At 38.0% G+C, this 8,073-nt stretch overlaps 1 long non-coding RNA gene across 2 annotated transcripts in view; it reads right to left on the bottom strand.

The window, feature by feature from the left end:
* Positions 1-8,073, bottom strand: part of LOC106515384 (uncharacterized) — a 94,707-nt gene that overhangs the window by 22,732 nt on the left and 63,902 nt on the right. For both annotated transcript variants that reach the window (XR_001310000.1, XR_001309999.1), the window contains one exon: positions 7,483-7,760. This is a non-coding gene — a long non-coding RNA (uncharacterized LOC106515384). The remainder of the gene's footprint in view (positions 1-7,482; positions 7,761-8,073) is intronic.

The raw sequence follows: 8,073 nt of genomic DNA, 5'->3' as shown, positions 1-8,073 counted from the left end.
CAGCTAAGTTGCTAAACTTACTTTTAAAAACAAATCCTTCGATCCGTGGTGAATTTCCAAACTGTGCTGACACGTTAAAAAAAATAAAAACACCACCATCTTCTCCTTTCTCGAGAAGGGGTTATCTTTGGAACCAAAGTGGGCGTGTCACAATAGTGGGCGTGTCTAAACTATAAACACTGTGAGCTATCAGCCTACATGACGGTATCCTTAGACCCTGCTTGACCTCTTTACAGCCTGACCCTGACCCCACACTAAGGTTAACAAAGAGAAATGTGACACAAGTAGGGGTGTTTAGAAAAAGGGGTGCCGTACAGTAACGCCCCTTTTGTTCTTGTCCAATCAGGTGGTGCCGTACGGTGTCGACCCTTTTTTGCTTGTCCAGACATGTGTGTCCCTTTAACAAAGTCAGTCAAATCAGGTGTGTCGCTTTAGAATTGCCTTTCGTTGTGACATGACCACTCGTCCGCAGAGACCCCTACTTGCATTTCTCAGTTTATTTTGCTGCCCGCGCATTGAATCCTGGGATATCCTCGGCTGGTAAGGATACATGGATGCATCCTCGGATTTCGACAGGAAGTAGGACGCATTCCTTGGCCGCATAATGAGGAGCCTTCGAATTGGGACAGTCCTCCACGCGGGCCAATGACGTATGCGGCCGACAAATGCGCACTCATGAGGACCCAGCCCCTGAATTCAGACACAGCCATCATCGTATGAGATGGGTTTTTATCCTCACCTATCCTCATGTTGGCTTTTAGTTTTTCTTTCTAAGGGTAGTGCCTCTTCATGGCTGCAGGATCCGGGCACCTATTCCCTCCCTATGTTTGTTGTGTTTGTCTCTCTCATGAATGGGTTGTTCCAAACTGTAATTTTGCTGTGCTCTGTACAATGGCAATGAAGACAACTCAATAATTACATCAACACATAATGTTGAATTTCAGTAAAGAGAATTTAGTTTGGAACAAAGTGGTTCTGGGATGAGCAGTACTGCTACAAACTTTTACATCTGTAACTCTTGTTGTGATTGTGGGTTATTCATTGCTTATTTCATGTTGTCCATGAAATAATAATAATTAATTGTCAAACATCAGCACAAATTAAAGTTTTATTTTAAAGAAACTATACTTATACAGTATAATCTTAAAAGTGTATTTTATGTGTGCACAGCTCCTTCCTGTCAGTCATTAATTATATCCAATGACTGATTGGTAATACAAATTGCATGCTGGTAAAAGATCAGGGGTTATGCTGCTAAATCAATCCAGCCATTACTGGTGAAAGCAAAGAAACCCATTTGATGGATGAGGAGATGTTTTGTCTTGTTGTCACTTTGGATAAGGAGAAAAACCTGCGTCAGCGTTAAGTAGGCTTAAGGGTACTTAACACTGCCTGTGTGTATTGAGCAGAGATCAGAGGTGAAAATGAAGGACAAGTGTTGTAGATAAGTCATCATCCTGACAAACCGTTGCTTCCAGACAGCTGCTTTTGAAATTTGCCTCATGTGACTCTAGAATACCTGCTGACAGAATAATTCTTTTTAAAAGTTAACTCCCACATGAAAAACCTGAAACCTGAAAATGTCAATAAAATGTTTATGTTTTGCTTTAATAATTCTAATACTGGTCTGAAATTAATCAAGCATGCAAGAATTCTCAAACCTGCAATAGACCAATGTCTTTAACGAAGGAAAAAATAAACTGATATCTGTAAACCATCTTTAAATATGGAAATTTGGATTGTTAAAGAAATACAAAACATTTTTATTGACATTTTCAGGTATTTGTAATTCTAATCAACATTTAAATTTTAGGAAATGAAGAATAACTGAAAGAGTTTGAATCTTGTTGTTTAATGGGCTGCCATCTGTGTTTTGTCTTTATTGTTCATCGGTCATAAAATATCAGTAAGTCAGTTTTTTTTAAAGATGAGTGGTTTTTCATGTGGGAGTTATCTTTTTAAAAGAATTATTCTGTCATGTAATGTGTATCTATATAAATTGTAGAGGGATTATATGTTCTTGTTTTTTTTTTTTGTTTTTTTTTTGTTAATAATATAGACCTTTTTTAAATGAACTTATTCTTGGGAAAAAGGGGCAGCTATTATAAGATTTTTTCTTCTCCCTGCAGCCTTTCATTTCATTTTATTTGTGATTTTGATATATATATTTTTTTAGATTTTTCTTCTTATTGTATATAAATTTATTTGTTTTGTTTTAATGAAATGAATAAAGGAAATTAATTGAAAAAAATACTATTAAATGCAGCTTGTTGCAAACCGTAATTTGCTCCCACTTTTAGTAGAATCTATAGAAACTGCATAAAATAAGAGTTTAATAAACATGTTTCCTTCAACAACATACTGCAGAAGTTACAATGAAGCAAATAAAGCCTAATACATGTTTTGTAAAAACAATGTCATAGTAAGGGAAGCAGCTGGGATTAAGGTCAGCTTCTCTACAACTGAGGCTACAGCTCCACTCATTTAGTCTCTGTCTGAGGTGGAAGAGTTCAAATACTGGTTAAAATGAAAGTTTTAATTTATTTTTCCGTCTCTGTCATCTGTGATTGTGGATCATGACAGAAAGAAAGAGAACCCTGGTACCTGGTTCTGAAATAAGATTTTTTTTCTAGGTTCAGCTTTAGAGTGAGGAGCTCATTCAAGGGGAGCTCAGAGTAGAGTTGTTTCTCCTCTGCATCAAAAGGAAGGATAAGTTTGGACATCAGTTAAGAAGCTTCCAGGGCTCCTGAGAAACCCCTCCTGCTGCTAATGTCACCGCACCTTTTTTCACTTTTATTTTATTTATTTTAATGTTTAACCAGGCAAAACCTATTGAGACCGCAGATCTCTTTTTCAAAGAAGACCTGGGCCTGAAGGTAACCTATTGTACATGTTTTGGGGTGTCAGGGAAACCGGAGTACCCAGAGAAAACCCACGTGAGCATGAGGAGGTTATGCAAACTCCACTCAGAAAGACCCCAGGTCCAAACCAGAGATCAAACCCAGGACCTTCTTGCTGTGAGGCGTCAGTGCTAACCACTGAGCCGCCGTGCTGCTTTAAGGCTCCACTTTGATATCCGTCGTCTGGCCACAGGTTTGTCACGAGAGTGCATCACACTTGTCAGCAGACAGATTCCTCTGTGCACATCGGTGCATTCAGGAGTTTTTGATCATTTGACCTTTATAATTGTCTGAACTGACTTTATACATACTCATGTTTCAGGTGTACTTTTTGACAGTGTCGGATAACTGCTCCTCAAGAACTATCCATGCTTCTTGGACAAACAACAGCCTCTGGAAGCAAAATAGCTGAAGCAAAATGCTACCATTGTTGTCTGAACGCTTTTCTGCATGAACAAACACGCACACAAACTTCTGGCCAATCACACAATACTCTGCATCCAGCCCGAGCCTTGTGTCAAGTAGGGGAGGGCGAAGCTGCTCTGTGAACAAAACAACACATTTTTGTCACGCAACTGCGACAATCAGAGCTGATTTTGCAGCTTTGTATGAAACATGTAGATCTTTATCCTCTCTTTGGACACTTTGGGATCCGTCAAGAAGAGCTAGAGATGGAGTGTCATGGTAAAAGGGTGTCTGAGTTTCCCTCCTTCGCATGTTGCCTCCATGACCCTAAAGTCAGTGAATGTACGGAAATAATGAGCTTTTTTATTTGTTTTTTTCACTTCCCTGTTCTTTTCTCAAGATTAAAGGTTTTATGTTGTCACAACTTTGCTTATCATCTTCTGTTTTTGGTGCACAAATGAGGCAAAACGTGTAAATACATCAGAAACAAACATAACTGTTGTTCCCATGCAGTAACATTTGAAATGTTAGAAGAAGTCTTGTCTCAAAATATAACTTTTGTCTTCACTGCTGATTGCTCCTTGACTCATTAGATGACTAAAGTTGCAACTCCTTGTTTAACCAATTTTATCTTATTTAGGGCAAGGAAAAAATATTTTAAAGAAATATTTTAGATATGTTTATTTTATTTAGGTTTCTTGTGCACAAACTGTGTTGCTTGTGCATTTTTTTTTATTAGCATTGCATAATTTCATTTAATTTATTAATTTTCATGCAAAATTATTAAGCAAATATCAGTTTTCCTGTGTAAATGCAAAGTTCTGCTCCTGCTGCACTCGTAAAGATCACAAGGTTGAGAGATTGTTTCATTGGCTTTTTCCTTTCTGATGTCGCAACAGAGATGGTGATAATAAGACTGGGCCCGAGAAAAATCAGAACCAGGCAACTGGAACACAGAACAGTAATTCTGAGCTTTTCCTGCAAAAGTCCACACAGCTGTCAAAACAAGTGGAAGAACAGAGGCGCTTCTGCTAGAAACGTTTTTTTAATGGAAGACTAACATCTGCGGCTTTTATCCTTTTAACCACTCCTTTTTCCACCACTCATCTTGTGAGGGCAAAATTTGATTTAAAGATCAAATTTAAGGAAAGCCAGTATTTTTTTTTAAACGAAGAAAACAAAGTACTTAAAACAATCCACTTAATTTTAGGGTAAAAACATTAGTGGAGAAAATGTTGGTTCTCGTCGCACCGTTTCCAAGAAGCAGATGTAAATCAATCTAATGCCCTCTGAAGTTATGGAAACAAATATGTGTGCATCTGTGCGCGTGTTTGATTATGACTCAAAACAGTTGAGCTGCACATGCTCTCACGCACCCACACCGAAGGGAGTCGGTTAATTAAATCATGTCGCAGGGCAGAAAATAGCTCCACGTGTCTGCTTGAAATTTTTTTATTTCACTTTTTTTTTTACTTGAGGGAATTAAAAGCACAGCACTGACTAAACCACAGGGGCTGGTGTCTGCAGGGTACATTCATTATTTTGGGTGAAGGCTTTCACAAAAACACACAGAAATGTGCTAAATGAAGCATCATGGCTTATTTTCTAAATATAAACCCATCCACCAGCAACAGGCTGCACATTGATGGCTGCTGTTCTGCAGTGTCTATTTCTACCAAATTGTCATTTGTTGCTGCTGCTGTTAAATACTGTATGTGTAAATATATGTGTGTATATTTGCAGCTGTATTAATTACAATCCCATTATTAACAATAGAATAGTAAGAATTAAAATGATAGATTTCACCAATGTAGTAGTCTAGTTTTTTGGAAGTGGGTACCAAGTTGCCACCATAACTTATACATATGCTTCCACACAGTGCACAGTATTTATATTTGAATGCAATGGATCCTTTTTTTATTAATAAGACCAGTAAGATTTTTTTTCTAAAAAAAACAGTGCCAAACAAAACTTTGTCCTTACAGCAGCCAATAAGTTTAGATTGGCATAAAACATAGACAAAATTGCCAAATTTCCTCTATTTTAATTTTTCTTTTACACAATTAATTAATAGGTTAACACGTATTATGTTAGGTAGACTGATACAATAAAGGTAATCTGTTATTATTAGTTCAGTGTTTTTCAACATACCACAACATAAAATGCATTCTGCCATGATAATCATTTCCAGCTTGTCTTTCAGTCGGTTCACTTTGATGCATTTCAGAGACCTCCTTTTATTTATTTTTTTCATAAAGCTCAAAATAGTGGTATGTTTGCACTTTATTTTTCACTGCGCACCACCAGCTACACTGCTCACATGACTGGTCAGTTACACACCTTGCATGACGGTGCGCAGCACATTTAAAACAGTTTTACTTGACAGAGTTGCCACATTGAACTGGGGACAAACATGCGCCCTCATCCATGCCTGATCCACCTAGAGTTTTAGTTTTAGACTAAAATTACCTTAATTTGAAAAATGATGAGTTTGTCACCAGTGTGGTCACGACTTTAAAATGATGATTTGAACAATTTCATGCAATGTTGCAAAATTTTACTAAATCAGCTAAAAACAAGTAAAAATGTTTGATATCTTGGCAGTCATCCCTTTATCAGTCCTAGGTCCACCGGTGGGCAAAACGGTGCGATTTCTGCCTTTAATCATTTTCAGACATTTGTCTATAAGTTGAACTATTTTATTAAAATGTTTCCTTTATGTATATAAAGTATGAAGTGTCTTTGGTGTTTTTTTGTTTATCTATTTTTTATTTTTGTTGTTAGTTTTGTTGGACCTTCTTAACCACGATAGTCTCAGAAGCCATGTTTCCAACCAATTGTAATGTGAATTTTGAGCGAATCTTTAAAATGTCGCAAAAAAAGAAAAAGGGGGAAAAAAAAGAATTGGGTATGTTTCCATCTACTGGTTTGGAGCAAATCAACCAAGCTGTAATAAACAGGAAGCAGAGGTCACAGACTTGCAGGGATCACACATCACGGGACAATGGAGATTAGTTTTGATGAATGTGTTGCTTTCGGGCAAGTTTTAATTCTTCTGTCATATCAACTAGTACTGGCGAAGTTACATGGTGCCCAGAGATGTAGAGAAAGAAATGCAATATTTTGGGGAATATCCAGGAATATCCTGATCAGTTATGTGGAAATGTTTTCTATGTCAGATCTTATTCTGTAAAAGTGTTTCCAACTCTCCTTTTGCACATTAACTCTTTTTCAGAAAATCCACAAACCACCTATAGCGAGCGTTGAAGCTTTTTGTCCATGTTAGCTGTTTCTATCAACCTTTTTTTAACGCGACGCTTCAAAGTGAGCATTAAACACCGCTCATAACAACACAGCCACTGAGACAAACCCATCTTTACCCGCTTCTTCCTTTCTGGGTCACAAGGGTCACTGGTGCTCATATCCAGAGGAAAAGATAATAGCATAAACAACTTTTTGAAGCAGACATAAACAAACTGTAAATTATAAATGAAGTGACAAACTTTCAGACAGGGTTGTGCCGGTTCTGCAGCCACAACTTCGACCTTCGACCATATATGGACTCTGATACGATGTAGTGTTTACATTTTGTTTTTGTGTGTGTGTGTGTGGGTTTCATTTTGATGCCAGACCATCTCTGATTGGGCAAACGTTTTATACACTAACCTTACACGTTCACAGAAAGTAACAAATGAGGTTCCAGTGGGGACACTTGCATTTTTACTCTGTCACAATGACATGATTATTATTGATGTTTTGGTCTTTGATGAATGAAAAGACTCCACTTCAGCTGATTAGTCTAACCTGCTGCTGCTGCCTTCACTGTCTGTCAACCTGCAACAGGGAATCCACTGATATACAGAGCAGGAATTGGAGGAGAAAGGTGGAAACTGGAAAGCGTGCAAGATAATGCTCTTTATATTTTCTGACTCTTAAGCTTTCATTTTACACTCAGGGTTTTATCCTGTGATTATTGACAAAAATCTGATGCAAATACAAATCTTCCACAGACCAGAGGGTTACATTTAGAATAAATATTGTGCCAGCAGGATTTTGTATAATTTAGTATGTGAATGTATGTAAACTGGCAGTGAGATTTAAAAAAATAGCACAACAGGTGCCACCTGAAGGCGCTGATCAGACCAGCACAGAAACACACACAGATGGTAACCCCTACCAGACAAGTTGTGCTGAGGTGTTTTCCCCTCCACTTGTCAGGATGACTGAATGTGGTGGAAACCATCCTCTTGTGGTCAAACTGCATCTCCAGTTTAAGTCTTCACCCTGCAAATGTTGTTGTTGCCATGCTTTCCTCCACAGGGGGTTGCCACATAGGATTTGGCAATCGTTTTACACCAGAAGCCCTTCCTGACGCAACCTGGATTTGAACGTGCAGCCTCCGGATCATGAGACCCCAGCAGTGGCCACCAAGCTGCCACAGCCCCTGTCTTCACCCTGCAGGTAAAAAGAAACAAATAAATCATTTGAAATTGTTTCAAAAATAATCCAGTCCTGGAAACCTGAAAAACAGTCTGTGACGTCTTTTACGTGTCATTTTTTACAGTAAATATTTACAGTTTTCATTTTTCTCGTGAAAACTCTGAGCAAACAGTTAATCATATCTAGTTTCATTTGAGTAAACAAGTCTGTAATTAGACTTTTGAAAGGAAAATATGAAGACAAACACACCTGAATGCCTTAAATCGTTTTCTGACACACACACACACACACACACACACCCACACACACACACACACACACACACACC

The sequence above is a fragment of the Austrofundulus limnaeus genome, unplaced genomic scaffold (assembly GCF_001266775.1).
Source record: "Austrofundulus limnaeus strain Quisiro unplaced genomic scaffold, Austrofundulus_limnaeus-1.0 Scaffold28, whole genome shotgun sequence".
In the NCBI taxonomy this organism is placed as follows: domain Eukaryota; kingdom Metazoa; phylum Chordata; class Actinopteri; order Cyprinodontiformes; family Rivulidae; genus Austrofundulus; species Austrofundulus limnaeus.
This window is presented reverse-complemented; position numbering and strand designations above follow the sequence as displayed.